Here is a 22,218-nt window from a genome sequence, read left to right as displayed (position 1 = left end):
TATGTCACTGGTCGAGCAATGTTACTGGTGGAGCGATGTCACTGGTGGACCGATGTTACTGGTGGAGGGATGGCACTGGTGGAGGAGTGTTACTGTTGATGCAATGTTACTGGTGCAATGATGTCACTGGTCGAGCGATGTTACTGGTGGAGCGATGTCACTGGTGGAGGGGTGTCACTGGAGGAGCGGTGTCACTGGTGGAGGGGTGATACTGGTGGAGGGGTGATACTGGTGGAGGGGTGTTACTGGTGGAGGGATGTCACTGGTGGAACGATGTTACTGGCGGAGGGATTTCACCAGTGGAGGGGTATTACTGGTGCAGCAATGTCACTGGTGGAGGGTGTCATTGGTGGACCGATGTCACTGGTGGAGGGGTGTTAATGGTGGAGGAATGTCACTGGTGGATGGCTGGTACTGGTGGAGGGGTGTTACTGGTTGAGTGATATTACTGGTGGAGGGATGTTACTATGTGGAGGATTGTCACTGGTGGAGGAATGTTACTGGTGGAGGGGTGTCACTGGTGGAGGGGTGTTACTGGTGCAGCGATGTTACTGGTGGAGGGGTGTCACTGGTGGAGCGATGTTACCGGTGAAGGGGTGTTACCGGTGAAGGGGTGTCACTGGTGGAGGGGTGTCACTGGTGGAGGGGTGTTACTGGTGGAGTGGTGTCACTGGTGGAGGGATGTCACTGGTGGAGGGGTGTTACTGCTGGAGTGATGTTACTGGTGGAGTGGTGTCACTGGTGAGGGGTGTTACTGGTGGAGGGGTGTTAATGGTGGAGGGAGGTCACTGATGGAATGATGTTACTGGCGGAACGATGTTACTGGTGGAGGGGTGTTACTAAGGGGGGGGTGTTACTGGTGGAGGGGTGTTACTGTTGGAGTGAAGTTACTGGTGCAGTGATGTTACTGGTGGAGGGGTGTCACTGGTGGAGCGATGTTACCGGTGAAGGGGTGTTACCGGTGAAGGGGTGTTACTGGTGGAGGGGTGTTATTGGTGGAGGGATGTTACTGGTGGAGGGGTGTTACTGGTGGAGCGATGTTACCAGTGAAGGGGTGTTACTGGTGGAGGGACATCAATGGTGGAGCGATGTTACTGGCAGAACGATGTTACTGGTGGAGGGGTGTCACTGGTGAAGCGATGATACTGGTGGAGGGGTGTTACTGTGGGAGCAAAGTTACTGGTGGAGGGTTGTCACTGTTGGAGGGGTGTTACTGGTGGAGGGATGTCACTGGTGGAGGGGTGTCACTGGTGCAGGGGTGTTACTGGTGGAGCGATTTCACTGGTGGAGGGGTGTTACTGGTGGAGGGGTGTTACTGGTCGAGGGGTGTTACTGGTGGAGGGATGTCACTGGTGGAGGGGTGTCACTGGTGGAGGGGTGTTACTGGTGGAGGGATGTCACTGGTGGAGGGGTGTCACTGGTGCAGGGGTGTTACTGGTGGAGCGATTTCACTGGTGGAGGGGTGTTACTGGTGGAGGGGTGTTACTGGTCGAGGGGTGTTACAGGTGGAGCGATGTTACCGGTGGAGGGATGGTACTGGTGGAGGGTTGTCACTGGTGGAGGGTTGTCACTGGTGGAGGGGTGTTACTGGTGGAGGGGTGTTACTGGTGGAGGGGTGTTACTGGTGGAGGGAGGTCACTGATGGAGCGATGTTACTGGTGGAGGGGTGTTACTGGTGGAGAGGTGTTACTGGTGGAGGGGTGTTAATGGTGGAGGGAGGTCACTGATGGAGCGATGTTACTGGTGGAGCTATGGTACTGGTGTAGGGGTGTTACTATGTGGAGGGGTGTCACTGGTGGAGCGATGTTACTGTTGGAGGGGTGTTACTGGTGGAGCGATGTTACTGGTGGAGTGAAGTTACTGTTGGAGGGTTGTCACTGTTGGAGGGGTATTACTGGTGGAGCGTTGGTACTTTTGGTGGGGTGTTACTGTTGGAGTGGTGTTACTGTTGGAGCGATGTTACTGGTGGAGCGATGTCACTGGTGGAGGGGTGTCACAGGTGGAGGGGGGTTACTGGTGGAGGGGTGTTACTGCTGGAGTGATGTTAATGGTGGAGGGGTGTTACTGGTGGAGGGGTGTCACTGGTGGAGCGGTGTCACTGGTGGAGGGGTGTCACTGGTGGAGGGGTGTTACTGCTGGAGTGATGTTACTGGTGGAGGGGTGTTACTGGTGGAGAGGTGTCACTGGTGGAGGGGTGTTACTGGTGGAGGGATGGTACTGGTGGAGGGATGTCACTGGTGGAGGGGTGTCACTGGTGCAGGGGTGTTACTGGTGGAGCGATTTCACTGGTGGAGGGGTGTTACTGGTCGAGGGGTGTTACAGGTGGAGCGATGTTACCGGTGGAGGGATGGTACTGGTGGAGGGTTGTCACTGGTGGAGGGTTGTCACTGGTGGAGGGGTGTTACTGGTGGAGGGGTGTTACTGGTGGAGGGGTGTTACTGGTGGAGGGAGGTCACTGATGGAGCGATGTTACTGGTGGAGGGGTGTTACTGGTGGAGAGGTGTTACTGGTGGAGGGGTGTTAATGGTGGAGGGAGGTCACTGTTGGAGCGATGTTACTGGTGGAGCTATGTTACTGGTGGAGGGGTGTCACTGGTGGAGGGGTGTTACTGCTGGAGCAATGTTACTGGTGGAGGGGTGTAACTGGTGGAGAGGTTTCACTGGGGGAGGGTGTTACTGTTGGAGCGAAGTTACTGGTGGAGGGTTGTCATTGTTGGAGGGGGTGTTACTGGTGGAGCTATGGTACTGGTGGAGGGGTGTTACTACTATGTGGAGGGGTGTCACTGATGGAACGATGTTATTATTGGAGGGGCGTCTCTGGTGGAGCAATGTATCTGTTGGAGGGGTGTTACTGGTGGATTGGTGTCACTGGTGAAGGGGTGTTACTGCTGGAGCGATGTTACTGGTGGAGTGAAGTTTCTGGTAGAGGGTTGTCACTGTTGGAGGGGTATTATTGGTGGAGAGGTGTCACTGGTGGAGGGGTGTTACTGGTGGAGGGATGGTACTGGTGGAGGGATGTCACTGTTGGAGCGATGTTACTGGTGGAGGGGTGTCACTGGTGGAGGGGTGTTACTGGTGGAGCGATGTCACTGGTAGAGGGGTGTCACTGGTGGAGGGGTGTTACTGGTGGAGCGATGTTACTGGTGGAGTGATGTTACCGGTGGAGCGCTGTTACTGGTGGAGGGGTGTTAATGGTGGAGGGAAGTCACTGGTGGAGAGGTGTCACTGGTGGAGCGATGGTACTGGTGGAGTGGTGTCACTGGTGGAGGGGTGTTACTGGTGGAGTGATGTTACTAGTGGATGGGTGTAACTGGTGGATGGGTATTACTGGTGGAGGGGTGTCACAGGTGGCCGGATGTCACTGGTGGAGCTATGTCACTGGTCGAGCAATGTTACTGGTGGAGCGATGTCACTGGTGGACCGATGTTACTGGTGGAGGGATGGCACTGGTGGAGGAGTGTTACTGTTGATGCAATGTTACTGGTGCAATGATGTCACTGGTCGAGCGATGTTACTGGTGGAGCGATGTTACTGGTGGAGTGGTGTTACTGGTGGAGAGGTGTCACTGGTGGAGGGCTGTTACTGTGGAGAGGTGTCACTGGTGGAGGGTTGTCACTGGTGGAGGGATGTTACTATTGGAGCGAAGTTACTGGTGGAGGTTTGTCACTGTTGGTGGGGTGTTACTGGTGGAGTGATGGTACTGGTGGAGGGGTGTTACTATGTGGAGGGGTGTCACTGGTGGAGTGATGTAATTGTTGGTGGTGTGTTACTGGTGGAGTGGTGTAACTCGTGGAGAGATGTCACTGGTGGAGGGGTGTCACTGGTGGAAGGGTGTCACTGGTGGAGCAATGTTACTGGTGGAGCGATGTTACTGGTGGAGGGGTGTTACTGGTGGAGGGGTTTTACTGGTGGAGCGGTATTTCTGGTGTGGGGGTTTCACTGGTGGAGTGGTGTCACTGGTAGTGCGATGTCACTGGTGGAAGGGTGTTACTGGTGGAGCAATGTTACTGGTGGAGCGATGTTACCAGTGGAGCGCTGTTACTGGTGGAGGGGTGTCACTGGTGGAAGGGTGTTACTGGTGGAGCAATGTTACTGGTGGAGCGATGTTACCAGTGGAGCGCTGTTACTGGTGGAGGTGTGTCACTGGTGGAATGGTGTTACTGGTGGAGCAATGTTACTGGTGGAGCGATGTTACCAGTGGAGCGCTGTTACTGGTGGAGGGGTGTCACTGGTGGAGGGGTGTCACTAGTGGAGGTGTGTTACTGTTGGAGTGAAGTTACTGGTGAAGGGTTGTCACTGTTGGACGTGTGTTACTGGTGGAGCGATGGTACTGGAGGAGGGGTGTTACTGGTGGTACGATGTAACTGGTGGTGCGGTGTTTCTGGTGTGGGGGTGTCACTGGTGGAGGGGTGTTAATGGTGGTGCGATGTCACTGGTGGAGGGGTGTAACTGGTAGAGCGATGTTACTGGTGGAGCAATGTCACTGGTGTAGGGGTCTTATTGGTGGAGCGGTGTTACTGGTGGACCGATGTTACTGGTGGGGCGATGTTACTGGTGGAGCGATGTTACTGGTGGAGGGGTGTTACTGGTGGAGGGGTGTGACTGGTGGAGCGATGTTACTGGTGGGGCGATGTTACCGGTGGAGCGATGTTACTGGTGGAGGGGTGTGACTGGTGGAGGGGTGTGACTGGTGGAGGGGTGTGACTGATGGAGGGGTGTTACTGGTGGAGCGATGTTACTGGTGGAGGGGTGTTACTGGTGGAGCGATGTTACTGGTGGAGGGGTGTCACTCGAGGAGTGATGTTACTGGTGGAGGGGTGTTACTGATGGAGGGGTGTTACCAGTTGAGCGATGTTACTGATGGAGGGGTGTCACTCGAGGAGTGATGTTACTGGTGGAGGGGTGTTACTGGTGTTGCGATGTTACTGGTGGAGGGGTGTCACTCGAGGAGTGATGTTACTGGCAGAACGATGTTACTGGTGGAGCTATGTCACTGGTGGAGGGGGGTTACTGGTGGAGCAATGTCACTGGTGGAGCAATGTTACTGGTGGAGGGTGTTACTGTTGGAGGGGTGTCACTGGTGGAGCGATGTTACTGGTGGAGGGGTGTCACTGGTGGAGGGGTGTTACTGCTGGAGTGATGTTACTGGTGGAGGGGTGTTACTGGTGGAGAGGTGTCACTGGTGGAGGGGTGTTACTGTTGGAGCAATTTTACTGGTGGAGCGATGTTACCAGTGGAGCACTGTTACTGGTGGAGGGGTGTCACTGGTGGAGGGGTGTCACTAGTGGAGGTGTGTTACTGTTGGAGTGAAGTTACTGGTGAAGGGTTGTCACTGTTGGACGTGTGTTACTGGTGGAGCGATGGTACTGGTGGAGGGGTGTTACTGGTGGTGCGATGTAACTGGTGGTGCGGTGTTTCTGGTGTGGGGGTGTCACTGGTGGAGGGGTGTTAATGGTGGTGCGATGTCACTGGTGGAGGGGTGTAACTGGTGGAGGGGTGTAACTGGTGGAGCGATGTTACTGGTGGAGCAATGTCACTGGTGTAGGGGTCTTATTGGTGGAGCGGTGTTACTGGTGGACCGATGTTACTGGTGGGGCGATGTTACCGGTGGAGTGATTTTACTGATGGAGGGGTGTTACTGGTGGAGGGGTGTGACTGGTGGAGCGATGTTACTGGTGGGGCGATGTTACCGGTGGAGGGGTGTTACTGGTGGAGCGATGTTACTGGTGGAGGGGTGTGACTGGTGGAGGGGTGTGACTGGTGGAGGGGTGTGTCTGATGGAGGGGTGTTACTGGTGGAGCGATGTTACTGGTGGAGGGGTGATACTGGTGGAGCGATGTTACTGGTGGAGGGGTGTCACTCGAGGAGTGATGTTACTGGTGGAGGGGTGTTACTGGTGGAGCGATGTTACTGATGGAGGGGTGTCACTCGAGGAGTGATGTTACTGGTGGAGGGGTGTTACTGGTGGAGTGATGTTACTAGTGGATGGGTGTAACTGGTGGATGGGTATTACTGGTGGAGGGGTGTCACAGGTGGTCGGATGTCACTGATGGAGCGATGTCACTGGTCGAGCAATGTTACTGGTGGAGCGATGTCACTGGTGGACCGATGTTACTGGTGGAGGGATGGCACTGGTGGAGGGATGGCACTGGTGGAGGAGTGTTACTGTTGGAGCAATGTTACTGGTGCAATGATGTCACTGGTCGAGCGATGTTACTGGTGGAGCGATGTCACTGGTGGAGGGGTGTCACTGGAGGAGCGGTGTCACTGGTGGAGGGGTGATACTGGTGGAGGGGTGATACTGGTGGAGGGGTGTTACTGGTGGAGGGATGTCACTGGTGGAACGATGTTACTGGCGGAGGGATTTCACCAGTGGAGGGGTATTACTGGTGCAGCAATGTCACAGGTGGAGGGTGTCATTGGTGGACCGATGTCACTGGTGGAGGGGTGTTACTGGTGGATGGCTGGTACTGGTGGAGGGGTGTTACTGGTTGAGTGATATTACTGGTGGAGGGATGTTACTATGTGGAGGGGTGTCACTGGTGGAGGAATGTTACTGGTGGAGGGGTGTTACTGCTGGAGCGTGGTAATGGTGGAGTGGTGTCACTGGTGGAGGGGTGTCACTGGTGGAGGGGTGTCACTGGTGGAGGAGTGTTACTGCTGGAGCGTGGTAATGGTGGAGTGGTGTCACTGGTGGAGGGGTGTCACTGGTGGAGGGGTATTACTGGTGGAGCTTTGGTACTTTTGGTGGGGTGTTACTGTTGGAGTGGTGTTACTGTTGGAGCGTTGTTACTGGTGGAGCGATGTCACTGGTGGAGGGGTGTCACTGGTGGAGGGGGGTTACTGGTGGAGCAATGTCACTGGTGGAGCAATGTTACTGGTGGAGGGTGTTACTGTTGGAGGGGTGTCACTGGTGGAGCGATGTTTCTGGTGGAGGGGTGTCACTGGTGGAGGGGTGTTACTGCTGGAGTGATGTTACTGGTGGAGGGGTGTTACTGGTGGAGAGGTGTCACTGGTGGAGGGGTGTTACTGTTGGAGCAATGTTACTGGTGGAGCGATGTTACCAGTGGAGCACTGTTACTGGTGGAGGGGTGTCACTGGTGGAGGGGTGTCACTAGTGGAGGTGTGTTACTGTTAGAGTGAAGTTACTGGTGAAGGGTTGTCACTGTTGGACGTGTGTTACTGGTGGAGCGATGGTACTGGTGGAGGGGTGTTACTGGTGGTGCGATGTAACTGGTGGTGCGGTGTTTCTGGTGTGGGGGTGTCACTGGTGGAGGGGTGTTAATGGTGGTGCGATGTCACTGGTGGAGGGGTGTAACTGGTGGAGGGGTGTAACTGGTGGAGCGATGTTACTGGTGGAGCAATGTCACTGGTGTAGGGGTCTTATTGGTGGAGCGGTGTTACTGGTGGACCGATGTTACTGGTGGGGCGATGTTACCGGTGGAGCGATGTTACTGGTGGAGGGGTGTTACTGGTGGAGGGGTGTGACTGGTGGAGCGATGTTACTGGTGGGGCGATGTTACCGGTGGAGGGGTGTTACCGGTGGAGCGATGTTACTGGTGGAGGGGTGTTACTGGTGGAGGGGTGTGACTGGTGGAGCGATGTTACTGGTGGGGCGATGTTACTGGTGGAGGGGTGTTACTGGTGGAGGGGTGTTACTGGTGGAGTGGTGTCAATGGTGGAGGGGTGTCACTGGTGGAGGGGTGTTACTGCTGGAGCGATGTTACTGGTGGAGTGGTGTCACTGGTGGAGGGGTGTCACTGGTGGAGGGATGTTACTGTTGGAGGGGTGTCACTGGTATAGCGATGTTATCGATGGAGCGCTGTTAGTGGTGGAGGGGTGTTAATGGTGGAGGGAGGTCACTGATGGAACGATGTTACTGGTGGAGGGGTGTTACTAAGGGGGGGGGGTGTTACTGGTGGAGGGGTGTTACTGGTGGAGCGATGTTACTGGTGGAGGGGTGTTACTGGTGGAGCGATGTTACTGGTGGAGGGGTGTCACTCGAGGAGTGATGTTACTGGTGGAGGGGTGTTACTGGTGGAGCGATGTTACTGATGGAGGGGTGTAACTGGTGGATGGGTATTACTGGTGGAGGGGTGTCACAGGTGGTCGGATGTCACTGATGGAGCGATGTCACTGGTCGAGCAATGTTACTGGTGGAGCGATGTCACTGGTGGACCGATGTTACTGGTGGAGGGATGGCACTGGTGGAGGGATGGCACTGGTGGAGGAGTGTTACTGTTGGAGCAATGTTACTGGTGCAATGATGTCACTGGTCGAGCGATGTTACTGGTGGAGCGATGTCACTGGTGGAGGGGTGTCACTGGAGGAGCGGTGTCACTGGTGGAGGGGTGATATTGGTGGAGGGGTGATACTGGTGGAGGGGTGTTACTGGTGGAGGGATGTCACTGGTGGAACGATGTTACTGGCGGAGGGATTTCACCAGTGGAGGGGTATTACTGGTGCAGCAATGTCACAGGTGGAGGGTGTCATTGGTGGACCGATGTCACTGGTGGAGGGGTGTTACTGGTGGAGGAATGTCACTGGTGGATGGCTGGTACTGGTGGAGGGGTGTTATTGGTTGAGTGATATTACTGGTGGAGGGATGTTACTATGTGGAGGGGTGTCACTGGTGGAGGAATGTTACTGGTGGAGGGGTGTTACTGGTGGAGGGGTGTTACTGGTGGAGTGGTGTCAATGGTGGAGGGGTGTCACTGGTGGAGGGGTGTTACTGCTGGAGCGATGTTACTGGTGGAGTGGTGTCACTGGTGGAGGGGTGTCACTGGTGGAGGGGTGTTACTGTTGGAGGGGTGTCACTGGTATAGCGATGTTATCGATGGAGCGCTGTTAGTGGTGGAGGGGTGTTAATGGTGGAGGGAGGTCACTGATGGAACGATGTTACTGGCGGAACGATGTTACTGGTGGAGGGGTGTTACTAAGGGGGGGGGTGTTACTGGTGGAGGAGTGTTACTGTTGGAGCGAAGTTACTGGTGGAGCGATGTTACTGGTGGAGGGGTGTCACTGGTGGAGGGGTGTTACTGGTGCAGCGATGTTACTGGTGGAGGGGTGTCACTGGTGGAGCGATGTTACCGGTGAAGGGGTGTTACCGGTGAAGGGGTGTTACTGGTGGAGGGTTGTCACTGGTGGAGGGGTGTTACTGGTGGAGTGGTGTCACTGGTGGAGGGATGTCACTGGTGGAGGGGTGTTACTGCTGGAGCGATGTTACTGGTGGAGTGGTGTCACTGGTGAGGGGTGTTACTGGTGGAGGGGTGTTACTGGTGGAGGGGTGTTAATGGTGGAGGGAGGTCACTGATGGAACGATGTTACTGGCGGAACGATGTTCCTGGTAGAGGGGTGTTACTAAGGGGGGGGGTGTTACTGGTGGAGGGATGTCACTGGTGGAGGTGTGTTACTGGTGCAGTGATGTTACTGGTGGAGGGGTGTCACTGGTGGAGCGATGTTACCGGTGAAGGGGTGTTACCGGTGAAGGGGTGTTACTGGTGGAGGGGTGTTACTGGTGGAGGGATGTTACTGGTGGAGGGGTGTTACTGGTGGAGCGATGTTACCAGTGAAGGGGTGTTACTGGTGGAGGGACATCAATGGTGGAGCGATGTTACTGGCAGAACGATGTTACTGGTGGATTGGTGTCACTGGTGAAGGGGTGTTACTGCTGGAGCGATGTTACTGGTGGAGTGAGGTTTCTGGTAGAGGGTTGTCATTGTTGGAGGGGTATTATTGGTGGAGCGATGGTACTTTTGGTGGGGTGTTACTGGTGGATTGGTGTTACTGTTGGAGCGATGTTACTGGTGGAGCGATGTCACTGTTGGAGCGATGTTACTGGTGGAGGGGCGTCACTGGTGGAGGGGTGTTACTGGTGGAGCGATGTCACTGGTGGAGGGGTGTCACTGGTGGAGGGGTGTTACTGGTGGAGCAATGTTACTGGTGGAGTGATATTACCAGTGGAGCGCTGTTACTGGTGGAGGGGTGTTAATGGTGGAGGGAAGTCACTGGTGGAGAGGTGTCACTGGTGGAGCGATGTTCCTGGTGGAGTGGTGTTACTGGTGGAGCGATGTTACTGGTGGAGTGGTGTTACTGGTGGAGAGGTGTCACTGGTGGAGGGCTGTTACTGTGGAGAGGTGTCACTGGTGGAGGGTTGTCACTGGTGGAGGGATGTTACTATTGGAGCGAAGTTACTGGTGGAGGTTTGTCACTGTTGGTGGGGTGTTACTGGTGGAGCGATGGTACTGGTGGAGGGGTGTTACTATGTGGAGGGGTGTCACTGGTGGAGTGATGTAATTGTTGGTGGTGTGTTACTGGTGGAGTGGTGTAACTCGTGGAGAGATGTCACTGGTGGAGGGGTGTCACTGGTGGAAGGGTGTCACTGGTGGAGCGGTGTTACTTTGGGAGCAATCTTATTGGTGGAGCGATGTCACTGGTGGAGCGATGTCACTGGAGGAGCGATGTCACTGGTGGAGCGATGTCACTGGTGGAGCGATGTTACTGGTGGAGCGATGTTACTGGTGGAGGGGTGTTACTGGTGGAGGGGTTTTACTGGTGGAGCGGTATTTCTGGTGTGGGGGTTTCACTGGTGGAGTGGTGTCACTGGTAGTGTGATGTCACTGGTTGAAGGGTGTTACTGGTGGAGCAATGTTACTGGTGGAGCGATGTTACCAGTGGAGCGCTGTTACTGGTGGAGGGGTGTCACTGGTGGAAGGGTGTTACTGGTGGAGCAATGTTACTGGTGGAGCGATGTTACCAGTGGAGCGCTGTTACTGGTGGAGGGGTGTCACTGGTGGAGGGGTGTCACTAGTGGAGGTGTGTTACTGTTGGAGTGAAGTTACTGGTGAAGGGTTGTCACTGGTGGACGTGTGTTACTGGTGGAGCGATGGTACTGGTGGAGGGGTGTTACTGGTGGAGCGATGTTACTGGTGGAGCAATGTCACTGGTGTAGGGGTCTTATTGGTGGAGCGGTGTTACTGGTGGACCGATGTTACTGGTGGGGCGATGTTACCGGTGGAGCGATGTTACTGGTGCAGGGGTGTTACTGGTGGAGGGGTGTTAATGGTGGTGCGATGTCACTGGTGGAGGGGTGTAACTGGTGGAGCGATGTTACTGGTGGAGCAATGTCACTGGTGTAGGGGTCTTATTGGTGGAGCGGTGTTACTGGTGGACCGATGTTACTGGTGGGGCGATGTTACCGGTGGAGCGATGTTACTGGTGGAGGGGTGTTACTGGTGGAGGGGTGTGACTGGTGGAGCGATGTTACTGGTGGGGCGATGTTACCGGTGGAGCGATGTTACTGGTGGAGGGGTGTTACTGGTGGAGGGGTGTGACTGGTGGAGGGGTGTGACTGATGGAGGGGTGTGACTGATGGAGGGGTGTTACTGGTGGAGCGATGTTACTGGTGGAGGGGTGTTACTGGTGGAGCGATGTTACTGGTGGAGGGGTGTCACTCGAGGAGTGATGTTACTGGTGGAGGGGTGTTACTGATGGAGGGGTGTTACCAGTTGAGCGATGTTACTGATGGAGGGGTGTCACTCGAGGAGTGATGTTACTGGTGGAGGGGTGTTACTGGTGGAGCGATGTTACTGGTGGAGGGGTGTCACTCGAGGAGTGATGTTACTGGTGGAGGGGTGTTACTGGTGGAGCGATGTTACTGGTGGAGGGGTGTCACTCGAGGAGCGATGTTACTGGTGGAGGGGTGTCACTGGTGGAGCGATGTTACTGGCAGAACGATGTTACTGGTGGAGGGGTGTCACTGGTGGAGTGGTGTGACTGGTGAAGCGATGTTACTGGTGGAGGGGTGTTACTGTGGTAGCGAAGTTACTGGTGGAGGGTTGTCACTGTTGGAGGGGTGTTACTGGTGGAGCTATGGTACTGGTGGAGGGGTGTTACTATGTGGAGGGGTGTCACTGGTGGAGTGAAGTTACTGTTGGAGGGTTGTCACTGTTGGAGGGTTATTACTGGTGGAGCTTTGGTACTTTTGGTGGGGTGTTACTGTTGGAGTGGTGTTACTGTTGGAGCGATGTTACTGGTGGAGCGATGTCACTGGTGGAGGGGTGTCACTGGTGGAGGGGGGTTACTGGTGGAGCAATGTCACTGGTGGAGCGATGTTACTGGTGGAGGGTGTTACTGTTGGAGGGGTGTCACTGGTGGAGCGATGTTACTGGTGGAGGGGTGTCACTGGTGGAGGGGTGTTACTGCTGGAGTGATGTTACTGGTGGAGGGGGGATACTGGTGGAGAGGTGTCACTGGTGCAGGGGTGTTACTGTTGGAGCGAAGTTACTAGTGGAGGGTTGTCACTGTTGGAGGGGTGTTACTGGTGGAGGGTTGTCACTAGTGGAGGGGTGTCACTGGTGGAGGGGTGTCACTGGTGGAGGGGTGTTACTGGTGGAGCGATTTCACTGGTGGAGGGGTGTTACTGGTGGAGGGGTGTTACTGGTCGAGGGGTGTTACAGGTGGAGCGATGTTACCGGTGGAGGGATGGTACTGGTGGAGGGTTGTCACTGGTGGAGGGTTGTCACTGGTGGAGGGGTGTTACTGGTGGAGGGGTGTTACTGGTCGAGGGGTGTTACTGGTGGAGCGATGTTACCGGTGGAGCGATGTCACTGGTGGCGGGGTGTCACTGGTGGAGGGGGGTTACTGGTGGAGCAATGTCACTGGTGGAGCGATGTTACTGGTGGAGGGTGTTACTGTTGGAGGGGTGTCACTGGTGGAGCGATGTTACTGGTGGAGGGGTGTCACTGGTGGAGGGGTGTTACTGCTGGAGTGATGTTACTGGTGGAGGGGTGTTACTGGTGGAGAGGTGTCACTGGTGGAGGGGTGTTACTGTTGGAGCGAAGTTACTAGTGGAGGGTTGTCACTGTTGGAGGGGTGTTACTGGTGGAGGGTTGTCACTAGTGGAGGGGTGTCACTGGTGGAGGGGTGTCACTGGTGGAGGGGTGTCACTGGTGGAGGGGTGTTACTGGTGGAGGGATGTCACTGGTGGAGGGGTGTCACTGGTGCAGGGGTGTTACTGGTGGAGCGATTTCACTGGTGGAGGGGTGTTACTGGTGGAGTGGTGTTACTGGTCGAGGGGTGTTACAGGTGGAGCGATGTTACCGGTGGAGGGATGGTACTGGTGGAGGGTTGTCACTGGTGGAGGGTTGTCACTGATGGAGGGGTGTTACTGGTGGAGGGGTGTTACTGGTGGAGGAGTGTTACTGGTGGAGCGATGTTACCGGTGGAGGGGTGTTACTGGTGGAGGGGTGTTACTGGTGGAGGGGTGTTAATGGTGGAGGGAGGTCACTGATGGAGCGATGTTACTGGTGGAGCTATGTTACTGGTGGAGGGGTGTCACTGGTGGAGGGGTGTTACTGCTGGAGCAATGTTACTGGTGGAGGGGTGTAACTGGTGGAGAGGTTTCACTGGGGGAGGGTGTTACTGTTGGAGCGAAGTTACTGGTGGAGGGTTGTCATTGTTGGAGGGGGTGTTACTGGTGGAGCAATGTTACTGGTGGAGTGATATTACCAGTGGAGCGCTGTTACTGGTGGAGGGGTGTTAATGGTGGAGGGAAGTCACTGGTGGAGAGGTGTCACTGGTGGAGCGATGTTCCTGGTGGAGTGGTGTTACTGGTGGAGCGATGTTACTGGTGGAGTGGTGTTACTGGTGGAGAGGTGTCACTGGTGGAGGGCTGTTACTGTGGAGAGGTGTCACTGGTGGAGGGTTGTCACTGGTGGAGGGATGTTACTATTGGAGCGAAGTTACTGGTGGAGGTTTGTCACTGTTGGTGGGGTGTTACTGGTGGAGCGATGGTACTGGTGGAGGGGTGTTACTATGTGGAGGGGTGTCACTGGTGGAGTGATGTAATTGTTGGTGGTGTGTTACTGGTGGAGTGGTGTAACTCGTGGAGAGATGTCACTGGTGGAGGGGTGTCACTGGTGGAAGGGTGTCACTGGTGGAGCGGTGTTACTTTGGGAGCAATCTTATTGGTGGAGCGATGTCACTGGTGGAGCGATGTCACTGGAGGAGCGATGTCACTGGTGGAGCGATGTCACTGGTGGAGCGATGTTACTGGTGGAGCGATGTTACTGGTGGAGGGGTGTTACTGGTGGAGGGGTTTTACTGGTGGAGCGGTATTTCTGGTGTGGGGGTTTCACTGGTGGAGTGGTGTCACTGGTAGTGCGATGTCACTGGTTGAAGGGTGTTACTGGTGGAGCAATGTTACTGGTGGAGCGATGTTACCAGTGGAGCGCTGTTACTGGTGGAGGGGTGTCACTGGTGGAAGGGTGTTACTGGTGGAGCAATGTTACTGGTGGAGCGATGTTACCAGTGGAGCGCTGTTACTGGTGGAGGGGTGTCACTGGTGGAGGGGTGTCACTAGTGGAGGTGTGTTACTGTTGGAGTGAAGTTACTGGTGAAGGGTTGTCACTGGTGGACGTGTGTTACTGGTGGAGCGATGGTACTGGTGGAGGGGTGTTACTGGTGGAGCGATGTTACTGGTGGAGCAATGTCACTGGTGTAGGGGTCTTATTGGTGGAGCGGTGTTACTGGTGGACCGATGTTACTGGTGGGGCGATGTTACCGGTGGAGCGATGTTACTGGTGCAGGGGTGTTACTGGTGGAGGGGTGTTAATGGTGGTGCGATGTCACTGGTGGAGGGGTGTAACTGGTGGAGCGATGTTACTGGTGGAGCAATGTCACTGGTGTAGGGGTCTTATTGGTGGAGCGGTGTTACTGGTGGACCGATGTTACTGGTGGGGCGATGTTACCGGTGGAGCGATGTTACTGGTGGAGGGGTGTTACTGGTGGAGGGGTGTGACTGGTGGAGCGATGTTACTGGTGGGGCGATGTTACCGGTGGAGCGATGTTACTGGTGGAGGGGTGTTACTGGTGGAGGGGTGTGACTGGTGGAGGGGTGTGACTGATGGAGGGGTGTGACTGATGGAGGGGTGTTACTGGTGGAGCGATGTTACTGGTGGAGGGGTGTTACTGGTGGAGCGATGTTACTGGTGGAGGGGTGTCACTCGAGGAGTGATGTTACTGGTGGAGGGGTGTTACTGATGGAGGGGTGTTACCAGTTGAGCGATGTTACTGATGGAGGGGTGTCACTCGAGGAGTGATGTTACTGGTGGAGGGGTGTTACTGGTGGAGCGATGTTACTGGTGGAGGGGTGTCACTCGAGGAGTGATGTTACTGGTGGAGGGGTGTTACTGGTGGAGCGATGTTACTGGTGGAGGGGTGTCACTCGAGGAGCGATGTTACTGGTGGAGGGGTGTCACTGGTGGAGCGATGTTACTGGCAGAACGATGTTACTGGTGGAGGGGTGTCACTGGTGGAGTGGTGTGACTGGTGAAGCGATGTTACTGGTGGAGGGGTGTTACTGTGGTAGCGAAGTTACTGGTGGAGGGTTGTCACTGTTGGAGGGGTGTTACTGGTGGAGCTATGGTACTGGTGGAGGGGTGTTACTATGTGGAGGGGTGTCACTGGTGGAGTGAAGTTACTGTTGGAGGGTTGTCACTGGTGGAGGGGTATTACTGGTGGAGCTTTGGTACTTTTGGTGGGGTGTTACTGTTGGAGTGGTGTTACTGTTGGAGCGATGTTACTGGTGGAGCGATGTCACTGGTGGAGGGGTGTCACTGGTGGAGGGGGGTTACTGGTGGAGCAATGTCACTGGTGGAGCGATGTTACTGGTGGAGGGTGTTACTGTTGGAGGGGTGTCACTGGTGGAGCGATGTTACTGGTGGAGGGGTGTCACTGGTGGAGGGGTGTTACTGCTGGAGTGATGTTACTGGTGGAGGGGGGATACTGGTGGAGAGGTGTCACTGGTGCAGGGGTGTTACTGTTGGAGCGAAGTTACTAGTGGAGGGTTGTCACTGTTGGAGGGGTGTTACTGGTGGAGGGTTGTCACTAGTGGAGGGGTGTCACTGGTGGAGGGGTGTCACTGGTGGAGGGGTGTTACTGGTGGAGCGATTTCACTGGTGGAGGGGTGTTACTGGTGGAGGGGTGTTACTGGTCGAGGGGTGTTACAGGTGGAGCGATGTTACCGGTGGAGGGATGGTACTGGTGGAGGGTTGTCACTGGTGGAGGGTTGTCACTGGTGGAGGGGTGTTACTGGTGGAGGGGTGTTACTGGTCGAGGGGTGTTACTGGTGGAGCGATGTTACCGGTGGAGCGATGTCACTGGTGGCGGGGTGTCACTGGTGGAGGGGGGTTACTGGTGGAGCAATGTCACTGGTGGAGCGATGTTACTGGTGGAGGGTGTTACTGTTGGAGGGGTGTCACTGGTGGAGCGATGTTACTGGTGGAGGGGTGTCACTGGTGGAGGGGTGTTACTGCTGGAGTGATGTTACTGGTGGAGGGGTGTTACTGGTGGAGAGGTGTCACTGGTGGAGGGGTGTTACTGTTGGAGCGAAGTTACTAGTGGAGGGTTGTCACTGTTGGAGGGGTGTTACTGGTGGAGGGTTGTCACTAGTGGAGGGGTGTCACTGGTGGAGGGGTGTCACTGGTGGAGGGGTGTCACTGGTGGAGGGGTGTTACTGGTGGAGGGATGTCACTGGTGGAGGGGTGTCACTGGTGCAGGGGTGTTACTGGTGGAGCGATTTCACTGGTGGAGGGGTGTTACTGGTGGAGTGGTGTTACTGGTCGAGGGGTGTTACAGGTGGAGCGATGTTACCGGTGGAGGGATGGTACTGGTGGAGGGTTGTCACTGGTGGAGGGTTGTCACTGATGGAGGGGTGTTACTGGTTGAGGGGTGTTACTGGTGGAGGAGTGTTACTGGTGGAGCGATGTTACCGGTGGAGGGGTGTTACTGGTGGAGGGGTGTTACTGGTGGAGGGATGTTAATGGTGGAGGGAGGTCACTGATGGAGCGATGTTACTGGTGGAGCTATGTTACTGGTGGAGGGGTGTCACTGGTGGAGGGGTGTTACTGCTGGAGCAATGTTACTGGTGGAGGGGTGTAACTGGTGGAGAGGTTTCACTGGGGGAGGGTGTTACTGTTGGAGCGAAGTTACTGGTGGAGGGTTGTCATTGTTGGAGGGGGTGTTACTGGTGGAGCTATGGTACTGGTGGAGGGGTGTTACTACTATGTGGAGGGGTGTCACTGGTGGAGCGATGTTATTATTGGAGGGGTGTCTCTGGTGGAGCGATGTATCTGTTGGAGGGGTGTTACTGGTGGATTGGTGTCACTGGTGAAGGGGTGTTACTGTTGGAGCGATGTTACTGGTGGAGTGAAGTTACTGGTAGATGGTTGTCACTGTTGGAGGGGTATTATTGGTGGAGCGATGGTACTTTTGGTGGGGTGTTACTGGTGGATTGGTGTTACTGTTGGAGCGATGTTACTGGTGGAGCGATGTCACTGTTGGAGCGATGTTACTGGTGGAGGGGTGTCACTGGTGGAGGGGTGTTACTGGTGGAGCGATGTCACTGGTGGAGGGGTGTCACTGGTGGAGGGGTGTTACTGGTGGAGCAATGTTACTGGTGGAGTGATGTTACCGGTGGAGCGCTGTTACTGGTGCAGGGGTGTTAATGGTGGAGGGAAGTCACTGGTGGAGAGGTGTCACTGGTGGAGCGATGTTACTGGTGGAGGGTTGTCACTGGTGGACGGATGTTACTATTGGAGCGAACTTACTGGTGGAGGTTTGTCACTGTTGGTGGGGTGTTACTGGTGGAGCGATGGTACTGGTGGAGGGGTGTCACTGGTGGAGGGGTGTTACTGGTGGAGCGATGTCACTGGTGGAGGGGTGTCACTGGTGGAGGGGTGTTACTGGTGGAGCAATGTTACTGGTGGAGTGATGTTACCGGTGGAGCGCTGTTACTGGTGGAGGGGTGTTAATGGTGGAGGGAAGTCACTGGTGGAGAGGTGTCACTGGTGGAGCGATGTTACTGGTGGAGGGTTGTCACTGGTGGACGAATGTTACTATTGGAGCGAACTTACTGGTGGAGGTTTGTCACTGTTGGTGGGGTGTTACTGGTGGAGCGATGGTACTGGTGGAGGGGTGTTACTATGTGGAGGGGTGTCACTGGTGGAGTGATGTAATTGTTGGTGGTGTGTTACTGGTGGAGTGGTGTAACTCGTGGAGAGATGTCACTGATGGAGGGGTGTCACTGGTGGAAGGGTGTCACTGGTGGAGCAATGTTACTGGTGGAGGGGTGTTACTGGTGGAGGGGTTTTACTGGTGGAGCGGTATTTCTGGTGTGGGGGTTTCACTGGTGGAGTGGTGTCACTGGTAGTGCGTTGTCACTGGTGGAATGGTGTTACTGGTGGAGCAATGTTACTGGTGGAGCGATGTTACCAGTGGAGCGCTGTTACTGGTGGAGGGGTGTCACTGGTGGAATGGTGTTACTGGTGGAGCAATGTTACTGGTGGAGCGATGTTACCAGTGGAGCGCTGTTACTGGTGGAGGGGTGTCACTGGTGGAAGGTTGTTACTGGTGGAGCAATGTTACTGGTGGAGCGATGTTACCAGTGGAGCACTGTTACTGGTGGAGGGGTGTCACTGGTGGAGGGGTGTCACTAGTGGAGGTGTGTTACTGTTGGAGTGAAGTTACTGGTGAAGGGTTGTCACTGTTGGACGTGTGTTACTGGTGGAGCGATAGTACTGGTGGAGGGGTGTTACTGGTGGTGCGATGTAACTGGTGGTGCGGTGTTTCTGGTGTGGGGGTGTCACTGGTGGAGGGGTGTTAATGGTGGTGCGATGTCACTGGTGGAGGGGTGTAACTGGTGGAGCGATGTTACTGGTGGAGCAATGTCACTGGTGTAGGGGTCTTATTGGTGGAGCGGTGTTACTGGTGGACCGATGTTCCTGGTGGGGTGATGTTACCGGTGGAGCGATGTTACTGGTGGAGGGGTGTTACTGGTGGAGGGGTGTGACTGGTGGAGCGATGTTACTGGTGGGGCGATGTTACCGGTGGAGCGATGTTACTGGTGGAGGGGTGTTACTGGTGGAGGGGTGTCACTCGAGGAGTGATGTTACTGGTGGAGGGGTGTTACTGGTGGAGCGATGTTACTGGTGGAGGGGTGTTACTGGTGGAGCGATGTTACTGGTGGAGGGGTGTCACTCGAGGAGTGATGTTACTGGTGGAGGGGTGTTACCAGTTGAGCGATATTACTGATGGAGGGGTGTCACTCGAGGACTGATGTTCCTGGTGGAGGGGTGTCACTGGTGGAGCGATGTTACTGTTGGAGGGGTGTCACTCGAGGAGCGATGTTACTGGTGGAGGGGTGTCACTGGTGGAGCGATGTTACTGTTGGAGGGGTGTCACTCGAGGAGCGATATTACTGGTGGAGGGGCGTCACTCGAGGAGCGATGTTACTGGTGGAGGGGTGTCACTGGTGGAGCGATGTTACTGGTGAGCTGGCTCAGGACTCAGTGTGGAGGCAGCAGAATGTAGATAGACTCTCTTTCAGTCATATGTTTTTTACTTTTTTTACACTTAAACTGATTAAAATGGCACCAGATCATGGCAACAGTTGAAATATTTCACTCTATTTACTGTATTATTCACTGTAAAATACAAGTGACAATAAATCATTCAACTTAACCTGCACATCTTGGGACTGTGGAAGGACCTGGCATGAACCATGAAGATACAGGGAGAATGTTCAAATGTTATCCCGGGAAAAGCACCGTGCTTGATCAACACCCTTCTACCAAGGTAACCATTCACTCACTCCAGAGTCAGTCAGGAAATGGTTGATGCCTTAGGAACAGAAGAACAGGGAAAGGCCATTCAGCCCATTGAGGCTCTGCCATCATTCAGTGCAATCCCAGATGATTTGTGGTCTAACCCTGCCTTTTGCCCACATCGCTTAATACCTCGTCTTAATAAAATAAAGCTATTGCAGTTTTAAAACTAACAACTGATCCAGCATCCACTACTGTTTGTGGAAAAGAATATCAATCATAGAGTCAGAGTCATACAGACCGTTTGGTCCATCCAGTCCAAGCAACTATATTCCCAAACTAAACTCATCCCATCTGCCTGCATTTGGCCCATATTCCTCCAAACTCTTCCTATTTATAAACTTATGTCTTTTAAACAGTGTCACTGTACCTGAATCCACCACTTCTTCTGGCAGTTCATTCCACACATGAATCATTCTTTGTTAAAAAGCTGCCCCTCAAATCCTTTATAAAAATTTCTCCTCTCAACTTAAAAATATGTTTCTAGTTTTGAACTTCCCCACTCCAGAGAAAAGACCTTGATTATTCAATTTATCCATGCTCCTCAGAACGTTACAAAACTCTATAATGTCACCCCTCAACCGCCTAAGCTCCAGGGGAAAATGCCCCAGCCTATCCAGTCTATTTTTATTTTCCCATTGTCAGCAACATCCTGGTAAATCTTTCGGAACCATTTCCAATTTGATAATATCCTTTCTGGAGCAGGGCAACCGGAACTGGAGCTGAAAATGTTTTGCTGGAAAAGCCCAGCAGGTCAGGCAGCATCCAAGGAACAGGGCTTATGCCCGAAACGTCGATTCGCCTGCTCCTTGGATGCTGCCTGACCTGCTGCGCTTTTCCAGCAACACATTTTCAGCTCTGATCTCCAGCATCTGCAGCCCTCACTTTCTCCAACCAGAACTGGACACAGTATTCCAGAAGAGCTCTCACCAATGTTTTGTACAGCCTAAACGTGCTGTCCCAACTCCTACTCTCAAAAGTCTGACCAACAAAGGTAAGTGTGATAGACATCTACCACCCTTTGTTTTAGAAGTGCTTCCTAACATTGCTCTTGAATGTTCTGGCCTTAAGTTTTAGACTATGTCCCCTAGTCCACAACCATGGAAGTAGTTTACATTTACCTACCCTGTCTTTTCCCATTTTTATCTTCAATCAGAACACTCCTTAACTTTTAAGTTCTGGAGAAATGGGTCGAATTTGTATAATCTCTTGCCATAACTTAACCCCTGAAGTCCAGTTATCATTCTTGTAAACATTCATTGTTTTCCTTCCAAGACCAAATACCCTGCCTGATGTGTTTGGAAGGTTTATTTTCATACTATTCTTCACCACACTAGGTAACATCATCAGAAAGCGTCCGGATGAAGCACTGGTAGTATGGCCCACTTTCTATTTATGTGTTTAGGTTTCCTTGGGTTGGTGACATCATTTCCGGTGGTGATTTAATTTCCTGTGGTGATGTCATTTCCTGATTTTTTTTCTCAGGGGATGGTAAATGTGGTGCAAGTCAATCTGTTTGTTGATAAAGTTCAGGTTGGAATGCCATGCTTCTAGGAATTCTCGCATGTGCCTCGGTTTGGCTTGTCCTAGGATGGATTTATTGTCCCAGTCGAAGTGGTGTCCTTCCTTATCTGTATGTAAGGACACTAGAGAATGGGTCATGTCTTTTTGTTGCTAGTTGATGCCCATGTATTCTGGTGGCTAGTTTTCTGCCTGTTTGTCCAATGTAGTGTTTGTTACAGCTCTTGCATGGTATTTTGTAAATGAGATTAGTTTTGTTTGTTGTCTGTATAGGGTCTTTCAATTTCATTAGCTGCTGCTTTAGTGTGTTGGTGAGTTTGTGGGCTACCATGATGCCAAGAGGTCTGAATAGTCTGGCAGTCATTTCCTGAGTAGTTCTAGTAGTCTGGCACTCTATCAACAAATACATTGACTTGGATACCATTTACCACACGCTGAGAAAAAGAACAAGAAATGACGTCACCATAGGACATGATATCACCACAGGAAATGAGGTCACCAGTCCAAGGAAACCTAGACACATAAATAAAAAGTGGGCCATTCCACCAGTGCTTCATCTGGACGCTCACTGAAGAGGCTTCTTTGTAGCAGGATCATACTTGTTCTGAGTATTCTAAAATATCTCCTTAAATGTGCTGCACTGTGTCTGTAGCCCCTAGCCTAAAATTTCAGTTCACTTCAGCTAAAGCCAGCTTAGCTTTCATGCCAAAGTAGTTTCCCTTAACTAGGTTTAAAACATTAGTCTCAGACCCAATCTTCTCCCCTTAAATCTGGATGTAAATTTCAATCATATTGTCATCACCGCTTTCAAGGTGTACCTGAAATTTGAGATTAGTAATTAATCCTGGCACATTGCAGAATAGCAAGGCCAACATTACTTCTGGTCAGTCCAAAGATGTTGCTATAGGAAACTATCTTGAAAGCATTCAATGCATCTGCACTCTAGTGCGATACAAAGGAAATATGAACATGTTGGAAGTGTATTAATTTGGATAATTAATCTGTGCAGTGTCACATTTGAATGGAAAATGGGA

The sequence above is a fragment of the Chiloscyllium plagiosum genome, unplaced genomic scaffold (genome assembly GCF_037043375.1).
Source record: "Chiloscyllium plagiosum isolate Xiang-an unplaced genomic scaffold, Cpla_swu_hap1 HiC_scaffold_11, whole genome shotgun sequence".
Lineage (NCBI taxonomy): Eukaryota > Metazoa > Chordata > Chondrichthyes > Orectolobiformes > Hemiscylliidae > Chiloscyllium > Chiloscyllium plagiosum.
This window is presented reverse-complemented; position numbering follows the sequence as displayed.